This window comes from Salmo salar, chromosome ssa20 (assembly GCF_905237065.1).
Source record: "Salmo salar chromosome ssa20, Ssal_v3.1, whole genome shotgun sequence".
In the NCBI taxonomy this organism is placed as follows: domain Eukaryota; kingdom Metazoa; phylum Chordata; class Actinopteri; order Salmoniformes; family Salmonidae; genus Salmo; species Salmo salar.
Window position 1 is genome coordinate 53154315 of NC_059461.1, and position 16137 is coordinate 53170451.

The 16137-nt window shown below is 43.1% G+C and overlaps 1 protein-coding gene across 2 annotated transcripts in view; it reads left to right on the forward strand.

The window, feature by feature from the left end:
* The window catches only part of LOC106580804 (immunoglobulin superfamily member 11), a 97804-nt gene that overhangs the window by 23910 nt on the left and 57757 nt on the right, over positions 1–16137 (forward strand). The window lies entirely within an intron of this gene.

The window sequence follows — 16137 nt, forward strand, 5'->3', positions numbered from 1 at the left end:
ATATCTTTCTCTGAGCAATTGTATTAGTATAATATAATTTCCCTATTATGTTTGTTGCATATAATATATCTCAGTATTTGTATTATTTATTTTATACAATCTTTTTTTCTCATGTTTATCAAGGGTGCCAATAATAAAGGACCTGACAGCACACATTCAGTATGTAAACAGCCATAATCAGTTAATTCACATTGACTACATAGTGTGAATCATGATGATGTTGGCTTTAGTATAGAGCTGGTCCTAATCTCAGTAAATGAAGAGAATGTTTGTGTGGATAGTTGTAATAGTGCTCTAACAATTTGTAGGGACAGTCATAATGACACTGTTGGGAATTCCCTGCTCTTTAGTTCCCCTGGGCACGGCTTTTATTTTCATATTATTACCATTAGTATTTATTGTCGTTAATGCCTAACATTCGTAACGATTTATTTAGGTAATGAGTCAGCACGGATGGTGTGAGGCAAAAAAATAAATAAACAACAGGAATATCTATAGACGCGGAGGCACGCTAGTCGATTTAACAGTTCGTCCTGCTTTTATGGGTATTTGTAGCAGATGGAGTCTTGTTGCGATTTATGTCTCTGGCCTCCCTCAGTGGATCCCAGAGTATTTTAGTCCCGAATAATCCCCACCATCTGCTGTCTCCTGTACTATGTTTTAGCACCTCTCTCTGTCTCTCTGTCTCTGTATATATATATATATATATATATATATATATACAGTTGAAGTCGGAAGTTTACATACACCTTATCCAAATACATTTAAACTCAGTTTTTCACAATTCCTGACATTTAATCCTGGTAAAAATTCCCTGTTTTAGGTCAGTTAGGATCACCACTTTATTTTAAGAATATGAAACATCAGAATAATAGTAGAGATTTATTTCAGCTTTTATTTCTTTCATCACATTCCCAGTGGGTCAGAAGTTTACATACACTCAATTAGTATTTGGTAGCATTGCCTTTAAATTGTTTATCTTGGGTCAAACAATTCGGGTAGCCTTTCACAAGCTTCCCACAATAAGTTGGGTGAAGTTTGGCCCATTCCACAGAGCTGGTGTAACTGAGTCAGGTTTGTAGGCCTCCTTGCTCGCACACGCTTTTTCAGTTCTGCCCACACATTTTCTATAGGATTGAGATCAGGGCTTTGTGATGGCCACTCCAATACCTTGACTTTGTTGTCCATAAGCCATTTTGCCACAACTTTGGAAGTATGCTTGGGGTCATTGTCCATTTGGAAGACCCATTTGCGACCAAGCTTTAACTTCCTGACTGATGTCTTGTGATGTTGCAGATGCCATCGATTCTGTGACGTGCACCAGTTTCTCCTGCAGCAAAGCACCCCCACAGCATAATGCTGCCACCCCTGTGCTTCACGGTTGGGATGGTGTTCTTGCAAGCCTCCCCCTTTTTCCTCCAAACATAATGATGGTCTTTATGGCCAAACAGTTCTATTTTTGTTTCATCAGACCAGAGGACATTTCTCCAAAAAGTATGATCTTTGTCTCCATCTGCAGCTGCAAACCGTAGTCTGGCTTTTTTAATTGCAGTTTTGGAGCAGTGGCTTCTTCCTTGCTGAGCGGCCTTTCAGGTTATGTCGATATAGGACTTGTTTTTACTGTGGATATAGATCTTTTTGTACCTGTTTCCTCCAGCATCTTCACAAGGTCCTTTGCTGTTGTTCTGGGATTGATTTGCACTTTTCGCACTAAAGTACGTTCTCTAGGAGACAGAATGTGTATCCTTCCCGAGCTGTATGACGGCTGCGTGGTCCCATGGTGTTTATACTTGCGTACTATTGTTTGTACAGATGAACGTGGTACCTTCAGGCGTTTGGAAATTGCTCCCAAGGATGAACCAGACTTGTGGATGTCACATGGAATGACGCTCGAGAGACGAAATAGGTACGGGGAGTCAAACATTTAATAAGGAACGGACATGGAACGAGACAGGAACAGCGTCAGCAAAAGAGTAACAAAAACAATTAATGCCGAAGCGGGGAACAGAGCTGGGGAACTGACAAATATAGGGGAGGTAATAACAGGTGATGGGTGAGTCCAATATCGCTGATGCGCGTGACGAGGGAAGGCAGGTGTGCGTAATGGATGATAGGAGTGTGTGATGCAGGGCAGCTTGGTGCCCTCAAGCGCCAGGGGGGTGAAAGCGGGAGCAGATGTGACAGTATCCCCCTCCCAGGGGCGCCACCCGGCGTCCCACCTGGGCGAACCGGCTGAGACATGGGTGCTGGGCAAGCCGGTTGGGGCGTGGAAGCTCAACGAATCAGCAGGAGCGTGAGAGCCTGGCGAGCCGGCTGAGGCATGGAAGCCCGACGATCCGGCTGAGGCAAGACGCCTGTCGATCCCGCTGCAGAGAGGGAGCCTGAGGATCCGGTGGAGTGTGACGTGGGATGGGAGCAGGTACGGAGAGTCAAACATTTAATAAGGAACGGACATGGAACAAGGCAGGAACAGCTTCAGCAAAAGAGTAACAAAAACAATTAATGCAGAAGCAGGGAACAGAGCTGGGGAACTGACAAATATAGGGGAGGTAATAACAGGTGATGGGTGAGTCCAATATCGCTGATGCGCGTGACGAGGGAAGGCAGGTGTGCGTAATGGATGATAGGAGTGCGTGATGCAGGGCAGGCTGGCGCCCTCAAGCGCCAGGCTGGGGGGGAGGGTGGAGCGGGAGCAGATGTGACAGTGGAGGTCTACAATTTTTCTTTCTGAGGTCTTAGCTGATTTCTTTAGATTTTCCCATGATGTGAAGCAAAGAGGCACTGAGTTTGAAGGTAGGCCTTGAAATACATCCACAGGTACACCTCCAATTGACTCAAATGATGTCAATTAGCCTATCAGAAGCTTCAATAGCCATGACATCATTTTCTGGAATTTTCCAACCTGTTTAAAGGCACAGTTTACTTAGTGTATGTAAACTTCTGACCCACTGGAATTGTGATACAGTGAATTATAAGTTAAATAATCTGTCTGTAAACAATTGTTGAAAAATGACTTGTGTCATGCACGAAGTAGATGTCCTAACCGACTTGTGAAAACTATAGTTTGTTAACAAGAAATTTGTGGAGATGTTGAAAAATGAGTTTTAATGACTCCAGCCTAAGTGTATGTTAACTTCCGACTTCAACTGTATATCTCTCTCTCTCTCGCTCTCCCTCCACCCCCATCCCATCCCATACTATTGGAGATCCAGTCTGGAAATATAATTTGGACTCTGGTCTGAGTATTGTTTCCTCCTGCCAAACCTGTAGGCCCCTTACTCTGGGCGACTGACCTAACTAATGTCTGATGTCTGTTACTGTTTTATCCAGTAGCTAGATTTCTTTTCAGAATTGAATTTAATGTTGGCTTAGTAAGCATTATTTTGCTACATTATCAAGTAAACATTGTTATGGCTGTCAGGGAGAAACAAAACCGTCAACAATATGACCTTATGTGTACTGCTGCAGTGCGGTTTGCATAGGCTCAACATAGTCTGTATCAAACGCCAGACAGCACTCTAGCATGAACGTATCATAAACAATGGCTGACCATGCACAGGATTTAGTATTGTGGATTTCAAACGACCAGGGATCCAGGCCTACTGTATACACGCAATACCTTACATGTTTGTCCGCCGCGTTCATGCTCTATGGATTACTAATGGTTTTGAATGGATTATGGAGGAACGATAAAATAAACTAGGGGTGACTCCTAGGTTGGGGGAATGTGAGTATTTGATAAAGCCATCTATACCTCAAGAGATAGAAGTCTCATCATCAGACACTGCTCTGCTAATGATAGATATCCACTCACAGGGAACAGTCTCTTTGCTCCGTTTCACATTGGCTTTTCTCCGGATAATTAGCTTTTTCCTGAAATGATATGTTAAACCAGAGACCGTCAAAGAAAAACATTAGGGCCTATAAGCTTTTGCGGTGCGGATTGTGGATTCCAGCGAACCCATTGCAGTTGAACAAAGGCCAATATCCAAATGACGTAATTCCGCTTGCCGTACAGCAACCACGAGTTAATTATCCTTACAGTGATTTGAATGTCGGATTATTGTAATAGTCATTGGTAATTGAAAAATATGCTCCTTATTGAATGCTGAAAGGCACTTTTGAGTAATCAGCTTTCAGCTTGGATATATTATAATGTGGAGGTTCTTAGTACAAGGAACCCATTAAATCTTTATTAGGACTCAATTCAACCACATTTAATTGTGCTAATCTGCAGGGACAATGGGCACTGCTGCCAAAGTGACGCAGTGTTGCAGTAATGAGGTGATGAATCCTCTATTCCCAAAATTGAAGTCGGAGGTGTCAGACAGCCGCTCCGCTTAACACATTGTCTGTCTGAGATTGAAATACGGCTGCAATAAGTTGCAAATTCTCTCTGTTATACAGTGTGTATCAGCACATTGGTAGAGAACAGGGGAAAGCTCCGCACAGCAGGATTTGATGATGGAAAATAAACTGTAGAAATCAGATGCTTAAAATTTACCAATAGTTTTCAGAGGAACTGTATGATAAAGGTTAATATGGCAACATTCGTAAGGATTCGTTCCTTGGTAGCTGAAAGCTCCATACCGTATCTAAATTCCTTAGCACACCATAGGTTTGTGGTACAGTATAATGTATTTGCTGCCATCTCTGGATGTGTCATTGGTAGTCTAGCAGACTGTTAGCAGAGGTGCTACTTGGCCGTGTCTCATACCACTCATTCCTCACAACTCTGACCCAGACTCAGGAGAGAGGAAATGTAGAGCAAGACCGCTTGACCCAACCCGCAATACACTGTAGATCACAGATAGACTCGACTCCTGGGAGACACTAAACAAAACTAACATACCACTCAACCAACCCAGCGCCAGATCCTACTGGAAGAGGTTACATACAGTAGAGAACACGACCTACATAGACAACAATACAGTTCACCACTTCCTTTTTGATTACTACTAGTGGATACAAAGATCAGATACAAAGATCAGAGAGGAAATTGATACAGGATGTATGGTGTGTGTTTAAAGGAATCACTATGGTGCTTTGTTCTCCTGGATCAATCGGTCATAGATCTCTGTTCTCAGGAGTATATGTCTGACTGGGACTTTACAGTGCATACATTTACATTTGCTTCATTAAGCAGACGCTTTTTTCCAGAGTGATTTACAATCAGTACATTCAGCTAAAGTAGGTAAAACAACCACATATATCACAATATGTGAAATGCATACCACGCATGCCACTTACAAATCAAATATTGAAGTTGTCTGAGATCCCAGAACCATAAATGGGCATCGCTAGCTTGCCATAGACCCTCTAGGCAGTGCTAATTAGCCATATACCCTCTAGGCAGTGCTAGCTAGCCATAGACCCTCTAGGCAGTGCTAGCTAGCCATAGACCCTCTAGGCAGTGCTAGCTAGCCATAGACCCTCTAGGCAGTGCTAATTAGCACAGGCAGATACCAATGATTGCAGAGCAGAACAACATTTTTTTCCTGAATCTCATGAATCATAACACCTAAGTCTGTGTACCCACCCGGGTCAAACCCAAAGACCCGGGCCCCACTCGTTAATGAAGTGTCACAACACATAATGTACACTGTCGGAAATAAACATCTGTCTTCTGATGATTAGATGAGCAGTGGCTTCTTAAATATCCACCTTTGTATTTGGATTTTATAAAACCAGATAGCAAGTAGGCCTATAATTGTGCTTTTAGATTTTTTTATGTACACTATATATACAAAAGTATGTGGACACTCCTTCAAATTAGTGGATTCGATCATTTCATCCACACCCATTGCTGACGGGTGTATAAAATCGAGCACACAGCCATGCAATCTCCATAGACAAACATTGGCAGTAGAATGGCCTTACTGAAGAGCTCAGTGACTTTCAACAAGGCAGCGTCATAGGATGCCACCTTTCCAACAAGTCAGTTAGTCAAATTTCTGCCCTGCTAGAGCTGGCCCGGTCAACTATAAGTGCTGTTATTGTGAAGTGGAAACGTCTAGGAGCAACAACGGCTCAGCCGCGAAGTGGTAGGCCACACAAGCTCACAGAGCGGGACCATCGAGTGCTGATGCGCGTAATGCGTAAAATTGTCTGTCCTCGGTTGCAACACTCACTACTGAGTTCCAAACTGCCTCAGGAAGCAACGTCAGCAGAATAACTGTTCGTTGGAAGCTTCATGAAATGGGTTTCCATAGCTCAGAAGCCACACACAAGCCTAATATCACCATGTGCAAAGACAAGTGTCGGCTGGAGTCATGTAAAGCTCGCCGCCATTGGACTTTGGAGCAGTGGAAATGTGTTCTCTGGAGTGATTACTCATCTGGCAGTCCGACAGACGAATCTGAGTTTGGCGGATGCCAGTAGAACGCTACCTACCCGAATGCATAGTGCCAACTGTAAAGTTTGGTGGAGGAGGAATAATGGTCTGGGGCTGTTTTTCATGGTTCAGGCCCCTTAGTTCCAGTGAAGGGAAATCTTAATGCTACAGCATACAATGACATTCTAGACGATTCTGTGCTTCCAGCTTTGTGGCAACAGTTTGGTGTAGGCCCTTTCCTGTTTCAGCATGACACTGCCCCCGTGCACAAAGAAAAGTCCATACACAAATGGTTTGCCAATATCGGTGTGGAAGAACTTGACTGGCCTGTACAGAGCCCTAACCTCAACCCCATTGAACACCTTTGGGATGAATTGGGACAGCGACTGCGAGCCAGGCCTCCCTAATGCTCTTGTGATTGAATGGAAGCAAGTTCCCACAGCAATGTTCCACCATCTAGAGGAAAGCCTTCCCAGAAGAGTGGAGGCTGTTATAGCAGCAAAGAGGGGACCAACTCCATATTAATGCCCATGACTTTGGAAAGAGATGGCCGACGAGCAGGTCTCCACATACTTTTGGTCATGTAGTGTGCATTAGTATCAAATGATGACATTATCAAAAACCCGAAGATGGGGTTGTGTCTGGCGTTCACTGGGGTGAAGGTGTACAGCTAACCATCCTGCTTACCCTCGCCCTCTTCCCTCCCCGCCCTCTCCCCCCTTACCCCTCCCCCATCCTTCCCTTCTCCCCATGGGCCCCACCTGCTGCTGGTGCTGGCGGTGAGGCTTAACCTCACAACCAGAGCTCAGAGACGATTAGCGTCGCGCTAAGGGACAGCTAATTTAGAGCCTGCCGCGTCAGAGTAATAGGATCTGTAAACAAACTGCCTCCACACGTCCCCGGACAGCAGCATTTAACTGGAGCACCTCCCCCCTCCTATCCAGAGATCTGGAGGCGTCTGTCTCTGGTGCCTCTGTGGAGAGGCCTGGTAACGGTGTGCTGCAGATCACAGCTCCTTTAGGAAGTTCCTAAGCGCCTCTTCCCCCTCAGGAGGTTGAAAAAGTTTGGCTTGGGCCCTCAAAACCTCAAAGTTCTACAGCTGCACCATTGAGAGCATCTTGACTGCTTGGTATGGCAACAGCACCACTCTTGATCGCATGCTGTTCAGAGGGTGGTGGGACAGCCCAGTACATCACTGTGGCCGAGCTCCCTGCCATCCAGAACTTCTATATCAGGCGGTGTGAAAAGAAGGCCCAGAAAATCTTTAAAGACTCCAGCCACCCAAGCCATAGACTGTTCACTCTGCTTCCACACGGCAAGCGGTACCGATGCATCAAGTCTGACACCAACAGGCTCCTGAAAAGCTTTTGTCCCCAAGCCAAAATGACTGCTAAATAGCTAACAAAATGGCAACACAGACTATCTGAGTTGACCCGTGTATTCAGTTTTTATTTTTGCACTGTCGCAGGACTCTACACACGTACGCACACTGACACTCCAACACACACATAACATGTACACGTACTAACTCTACACACACGCACACACACTCCCATACAATCTTAATTTACTCTGTATCATATGTCCTGATGCCTATTCACCTTACCCCATATACAGTTGAAGCCAGAAGTTTACATACACCTTAGCCAAATACATTTAAACTCTTTCACAATTCCTGACATTTAATCCTAGTAAAAATTCCCTGTCTTAGGTCAGTTAGGATAACCAATTTATTTTAAGAATGTGAAATGTCAGAATAATAGTAGAGAGAATTATGTATTTCAGCTTGTATTTCTTTCATCACATTCCCAGTGGGTCAAAAGTTTACATACACTCAATTATTATTTGGTAGTATTGCCTTTAAATTGTTTAACTTGGGTCAAACGTTTCGGGTAGCCGTCCACAAGCTTCCCACAATAAGTTGGGTGAATTATGGCCCATTCCTCCTGACAGAGCTGGTGTAACTGAGTCAGGTTTGTAGACATGCTTTTTCAGTTCTGCCCACAGATTTTTTATGAGATTGGGGTCAGGGCTTTGTGATGGCCACTCCAATACCTTGACTTTGTTGTCCTTAAGCCATTTTGCCACAACTTTGGAAGTATGCTTGGGGTCATTGTCCATTTGGAAGACCCATTTGCGACCAAGCTTTAACTTCCTGACTGATGTCTTGAGATGTTGCTTCAATATATTCACATAATTTTCCTGCCTCATGATGCCATTTATTTTGTGAAGTGCACCAGTCCCTCCTGCAGCAAAGCCCCCCCCCCCCCCACAACATGATGCTGCCACCCCCGTGCTTCACGGTTGGGATGGTGTTCTTCGGCCTGCAAGCCTCCCCCTTTTTCCTCCAAACGTAACGGTCATTAATGCCAAACAGTTCTATTTTTGTTTCATCAGACCAGAGGACATTTCTCCAAAAAGTATGATCTTTGTCCCCATGTGCAGTTGCAAACCGTAGTCTGGCTTTTTTAATGGCAGTTTTGGAGCAGTGGCTTCTTTCTTGCTGAGCGGTCTTTCAAGTTATGTCGATATATGACTCGTTTTACTTTGGATATAGATACTTTTGTACCTGTTTCCTCCAGCATCTTCACAAGGTCCTTTGCTGTTGTTCTTGGATTGATTTGCACTTTTCGCACTAAAGTACGTTCATCTCTAGGAGACAGCACACGTCTCCTTCCTGAGCTGTATGATGGCTGCATGGTCCCATGGTGTTTATACTATTGTTTGTACAGTCGTGGCCAAAAGTTTTGAGAATGACACAAATATACATTTTCAAAGTCTGCTGCCTCAGTTTGTATGATGGCAATTTGCATATACTCCAGAATGTTATGAAGAGTGATCAGATTAATTGCAAAGTCCCTCTTTGCCATGCAAATTAACTGAATCCCCAAAAAACATTCCCACTGCATTTCAGCTCTGCCACAAAAGGACCAGCTGACATCATGTCAGTGATTCTCTCGTTAACACAGGTGTGAGTGTTGACGAGGACAAGGCTGGAGATCACTCTGTCATGCTGATTGAATTCGAATAACAGACTGGAAGCTTCAAAAGGAGGATGGTGCTTGGAATCATTGTTCTTCCTCTGTCTACCATGGTTACCTACAAGGAAACACGTGCCGTCATCATTGCTTTGCACATAAAGGGCTTCACAGGCAAGGATATTGCTTCCAGTAAGATTGCACCTAAATCAACCATTTTATTGGATGATCAAGAACTTCAAGGAGAGCGGTTAAATTGTTGTGAAGAAGGCTTCAAGGCACCCAAGAAAGTCCAGCAAGCACCAGGACCGTCTCCTAAAGTTTATTCAGCTGCAGGATCGGGGCACCACCAGTACAGAGCTTGCCCAGGAATGGCAGCAGGCAGGTGTGAGTGCATCTGCACGCACAGTGAGGCGAAGACTTTTGGAGGATGGCCTGGTGTCAAGAAGGGCAGCAAAGAAGCCACTTCTCTCCAGGAAAAACATCAGGGACAGACTGATATTCTGCAAAAGGTACAGGGATTGGACTGCTGAGGACTGGGGTAAAGTATTTTTCTCTGATGAATCCCCTTTCCTATTGTTTGGGGCATCTGGAAAAAAGCTTGTCCGGAGAAGACAAGGTGAGCGCTACCATCAGTCCTGTGTCATGCCAACAGTAATGCATCCTGAGACCATTCATGTGTGGGGTTGCTTCTCAGCCAAGGGAGTGGGTTCACTCACCATTTTGCCTAAGAACACAGCCATGAATAAAGAATGGTACCAACACATCCTCCGTGAGCAACTTCTCCCAACCATCCAGGAACAGTTTGGTGACGAACAATGCCTTTTCCAGCATGATGGAGCACCTTGCCATAAGGCAAAAGTGATAACTAAGTGGCTCGGGGAACAAAACATCGATATTTTGGGTCCATGGCCAGGAAACTCCCCAGACCTTAATCCCATTGAGAATTTGTGGTCAAACCTTAAGAGGCGGTTGGACAAACAAAAACCCACAAACTCCAAGCATTGACTATGCAAGAATGGGCTGCCATCAGTCAGGATGTGGCCCAGAAGTTAATTGACAGCATGCCAGGGCAGATTGCAGAGGTCTTGAAAAAGAAGGGTCAACACTGCAAATATTGACACTTATGAAATGCTTGTAATTATACTTCAGCATTCCATAGTAACATCTGACAAAAATATCTAAAGACACTGAGGCTGCAGACTTTGTGAAAATTAATATTTGTGTCATTCTCAAAACTTTTGGCCACAACTGTACAGATGCACGTGGTACCTTCAGGCGTTTGGAAATTGCTCCCAAGGATGAACCAGACTTGTGGAGGTCTACAATTCTTTTTTTCTGAGGTCTTGGCTGATTTCTTTAGATTTTCCCATGATGTCAAGCAAAGAGGCACTGAGTTTGAAGGTAGGCATTGAAATACATCCACAGGTACACCTCCAATTGACTCAACTGATATCAATTAGCCTATCAGAAGCTTCTAAAGCCATTACATAATTTTCTGGAATTTTCCAAGCTGTTTAAAGGCACAGTCAACTTAGTGTATGTAAACTTCTGACCCACTGGAATTGTGATACAGTGAATTATAAGTGAAATAATCTGTCTGTAAACAATTGTTGGAAAAATTACTTGTGTCATGCAGAAATTAGATGTCCTAACCGACTTGCCAAAACTATAGTTTGTTAACAAGAAATTTGTGGAGATGTTGAAAAACGAGTCTTAATGACTCCAACCTAAGTGTTTGTAAACTTCCGACTTCAACTGTATATATCTACCTCTATCACTCCAGTATCCCTGCACATTGTAAATATGGTATTGTTGGGTTTAGAACTTGCAAGAAAGGCATTTCACTGTACTTGAGCACATGACATTGCAACTTGAAACCTTGAAACGTTGATCAAACCGTAGACCGTAGACCCTTCTGGAATCGGAGAGCAGTTAGCGGTAAGCTAATAGCTGTGTTCTGTTACTAGGCAGGCGGCTTAGTCCCTGGTTGTCAATATCCATGTGTTGGTGATGGATATGAATCATAGGCCACTTTACAGAGGCTTGCGGCTGGAGATCGCTGTCAGATCAATTACAGGTGAATGGGGTTTTGGTAAACCCTGGGCCATTAAGTAAGACTTGTTCTTAGGTCAGGAAGACTCACTCAGCCTTGCATCCGAGTCAGTGAACTCACTAAATGTGCTTACACACACACACGCGTGCACACACATCCACACTCGCGCACACACAAACAGGCTGCTCAGCGCAAGTACAGGAATAACATTTTTGCACTCCAATAAATTCCTACAAATGTTTCATAAATCCTATTATTCCAATCATTTGTATGCTTCGTACATTAATGTCCAGGCCCTGAAAGAAACCCTGTAGTGCCACAGCATAAGTAAAACACACAGAGAGGTGGTGGTGGTTGTGGTCTAGCCTGTTAAGTGCCTTGCTGTAATTTCAGAAACCCAGCCAGTAGGTTTGAGCCGCCATGTGCTTTAAGCCTCAAGTCATGGTCTGCCATATCTTATCTGGGAGGGAATGAGTGATGTCAGGCAACACATTGATATACTAAGTAATTATGAAGCAATTTGTTTTGAGGATGATTTGGACCACGCCATACCATAGTGGAATCTATGAATAATGCATGTCCTCTGCAGCACAGCAGGAGAAAAGCAATAAACATTTGTATTGTCTATTATTCTTGGTGGGAAATTAAAAAATATTCCCTTTGAAGCACAGACCCATGGATCATGTTTTCCAGTCATTGTTTTTGATAATAGCTAAACATTTGCGTGCTTTAATATCTGCTCAAGGCAGGGATTGCATTTGTCAAAGTCTCTGTATAGAGAGAAAGCAGCGTTCTGTTTTAAACAAGACTATCCTCCTGTGGAATACAAATTGTACAGAAATGTGTTTTATGGATTAGTTTGGATGTCACGATATGTGGAAATTCTCATTACTCAGCAAGGTAGTTCATGTAAAAGCTTTTGGGTTTTTAGGTAAAGGCTACTGAACATGTTTTATTTAGTCCCCATGCATTATTCAAGCATTATTTCTAGATGGAAGCTGCTACCATCTTTTGAATGTTATTCTGATCTTTCTCCTCTCTATGTATTAGCCATGTGCCTTTAGGCTTGAACATTTCCAGTAATCGCACAGGGAATGTATCGAAAAAGATGGTGCGATTTAGTCACTTTAGTGTGGAAGGATGATTTGGCTCCGTTGCTTTTCCTTTCCAGCAAGGCCCGAGCGGTGCCTTGGCGTCGCCAGCCTCTCTCTGTCACTCGTTACTCCCAAGTGTATGTGTATGTGAACATTATGCGTGCATGCTCTCTCTCTCTCTCTCTCTCTCTCTCTTTTCTTTCTTTCTCTCTTTCTCTCGGTTGCACTCTATTCATTTCTCTTTTTATTTCTCTACCCTCTTACATTCCTCTCTGGCTTATTGAAACAATCTATCTCTGTCTCTCGCTCTTGATCACATTTTTCTTATTCTGTCTCTCACTCTCTCTTCCATCTCTCCCTCTCATCTCTCAATCCCCTCTTTCACCCCTCCCCTCCTCTCTCTCCCTCCATGTTTCTCTATCGCTTTGATACCTCTCTCCACATTTCATTTCACTAAAGGCATGCAGATCTGACCACAGGACAAGCATCTGTCAAAGAAAAAGAGCTTTACTAAAGTTTTAAGTGTCCCCTCACTATCTTTTTTGAGATTTCTGTGGACAAGGGGGTATATTTTCTGATCTGTATGCACGTGGCACCAACCTGTCAAATGCCTGCGCTCAGCAGTATCCTGTTGAAAGTCATTTGACAGTGAGACCTCATGCACCAATGAGATCTCGTCGAATGGCTGGTTGCTAGTTGTCGAGTAAGTGCAATTTTGCATAGCAAGTCTTAATTCAACATTTGCGGTGTAGCGTGGATATCGGAGCAATAGAGTTTGCCAAACTCCCTTTTATTGTGATACTAAAAACTGCTGGAGAATTTTTCTTACCTTTTTTATTGTGACTATTGCATTTGTTGAATTCAGTTTGCTTCTAGATCAAGCAAATAGACCTCTTATCATCAACACCTTAACCCCTTCCTCTCCTCTTAATCAAACCCTCCTCCCCCTCTCCTCTCTTCTGCCTTATCCTCCCATTATCAAGCTCCTCATTCCTCAAACACTGAAAAAAGAAATATGACAGATTACCTGCTATTTTTAGGGAGTCTCACAGTGGATCATGCCATGCATCTCTCGGTGCCCCAAGCCACTGAACACGCTTTATGTTTGGATGCAATCTGTTTTTCCCAAATGCAAAACCCAGAAGCTTTCTGCAATTGCCTATCTGTCTGTAGGATTGCAAGGTCTCTTAACTCTTAAGAGAAATACAGACAATAAGACATTCATACCATATTTCTCAGAACGACACCCTTTATAGATCATTTCATTATTGGTGATCTTGAAGGTGATATGTTTATCATTATGGTAATACAGTATAGTATGTTAATGTATTTCAGTGCTTATGGCTTCTTTCCCCCTCCCATTTCTTCACATACAGTCTGGTTGCTGTAGATTTCCGTGGGACAACCTCACCTACTCATGTCATCACTTAGCCTGCTCCGTCATGATTAAGAGGGCTCATATGAGTCTTATAAGGCGTGTTAAACATCATCATGATATGTGGAGGACATCATCCGTGATATGTGCTAAGCATCATCCATGACAGGGGTAGGCAATCATTTTGCCTCGAGGGCAACATTTGGATTCTAATTTTCAGCGGAGTGCCGCACAGATTATTTTCCATATCAAATCTTAATCAAAAGCATTTTGTGGACCAGAAAAAGTGCAGTTATTTGAAAACATATAGGTCCATTTGTCACGACTTCCGCCGAAGTCGGTTCCTCTCCTTGTTCGGGCGGCATTTGGCGGTCGACGTCACCGGCATTCTAGCCATCGCCGCTCCATTTTTTTCATTGTTCTATTTGTTTTGTCTTGTTCCCTGCACACCTGATTTACACTGCATGTATTTATTCCTCTGTTCCCCCCATGTCTTTGTGTGAAATTGTTTTTGTCGTGTTTCGTGTTACGCGCCAGGCTGGGTTTCCCCCTGTATTTCCGTGGTATTTCACGAAGGATGTTTAATTGTTAAACATTTGCTTATTTTTGTGACTTTCGCGCCCTGCACTTTTTACCTTTGGCTGGAGGTTTTGACGCAGTGGCGTCTGTCTGTTTTATTGCCTCTGCCTTAATAAAGTGTGCGCCTGTTCACAACTCTCTGCTCTCCTGCACCTGACTCCTCCACCAGTAGCGCACAACCTTGACACCATTATAATTTCTATGCACTTTCTATCTAGTTTTAGACGTTCAAGAGTGGCATGGAGTGATTTGCAACCCCAAAGAATTCCCCAGATTTTATGGGCTTTGCTTTATCTTGGCCAGGTCGCAGTTGTAAATGAGAAATTGTTCTCAACTGGCCTACCTGGTTAAATGAAGGTGAAATAAAAGAAAAAATAAATAAATTACAAGGCAAAATAATTTAACAATATTTGTCCCCCCCACCAGAACAATTTGGACAACAGGAGGGATCTACTCAGTCAAAAACGGCCTCTTTTTAAACTATCAAAAAGTTTTCACCAAGGAAAAATAGGGACATATGTTGGTAATAAAACAAAGTAATAATAAGATAAAAGCTTTATAAATGGGTCATTATGGCCTCATAAACGACTTAAATCTCCAAAGATAATGGAGTGACACAACTGTACACATCATCGCATCTGTTTTTTTCCTCTTTAGAGGAGCAGACAGAGCTTTTAGGAAATGATTTGTCCTGATACATTTGTGTACATGCAGGGCATTTGGCAGCAAGCGCACTGCACAGCTTTTTCTGAATACGGATTATTACTTTACATTACAGACGACTTTACTGTAATGTCTGTTGTTTTACAGTCTCCCGTGTCTGTCCCCTATGGTCAGTCTATATTATGACAGTGAAGAGTCAGAGCTCGCTCATAACAGATGAGCGTACAGATGTAGGATCTTCATTTGATCACCCTGTTGCAGGAGAACTTTCCTGCAATACAGGAAAACGTCTAACTTGTAGTGTATTTAAGGTTTTAAAAGGCTTCTGAAGTTCATAATTTCCACTTTGAAATTAGATTTTTCCTTACAAAAAATGTATCAACCCCTACAAAAATGTCCAAAATGCCCATTAATTATAATCCACATAATATCACATTTCCTGTTGTTTCAGGATAATTTTCCTGCTGTACAAACTGTCTTGATTAAAGATCCTACATCTGTACTCATATTGCTCTCTATATGTACTTGTTAATGGTGAGGCTGCCTGTGATATTTTCTACCCTTATTTCTATTCAGCCCACATTTAGAAAATGGTGCTTGCTGGGATTTCAGAGGAGTTATTCCCCTTTGTGTCTCAGAAGTATCACTCTGCACATCATCTCTACGCATTGTAATCCTCAGAGGAGTGTGTTAGACTGAAATGGAGAAACTCCCCCGGGAGGTAATTGATGTTATCGCATACATTTTCATCAAACCAAGGTAAGGCACTGTATGCCACCTTTCTCTTGGAATCCTAGAGATTAATACAATTGCTACATTTCAAATTAGATTTTTGTTCTTTGCCAGAAGCAGGGTTTCTTTTTTTCCGACAGGATTTTGTTAGAGTGCAAGAATATGCGATGGGCCAAGAGACATATTGAAGGCATGAAACTATTCCTTTTCAGGCGACACAAGAAAGGAAGCTCTGTTAACCCTTGATTTTCAACTTAATTTGATTCATCATGGGATGCCGCACATGCACGGTATTTCCAGCTGAATACAGGCACTGTCTACTTATC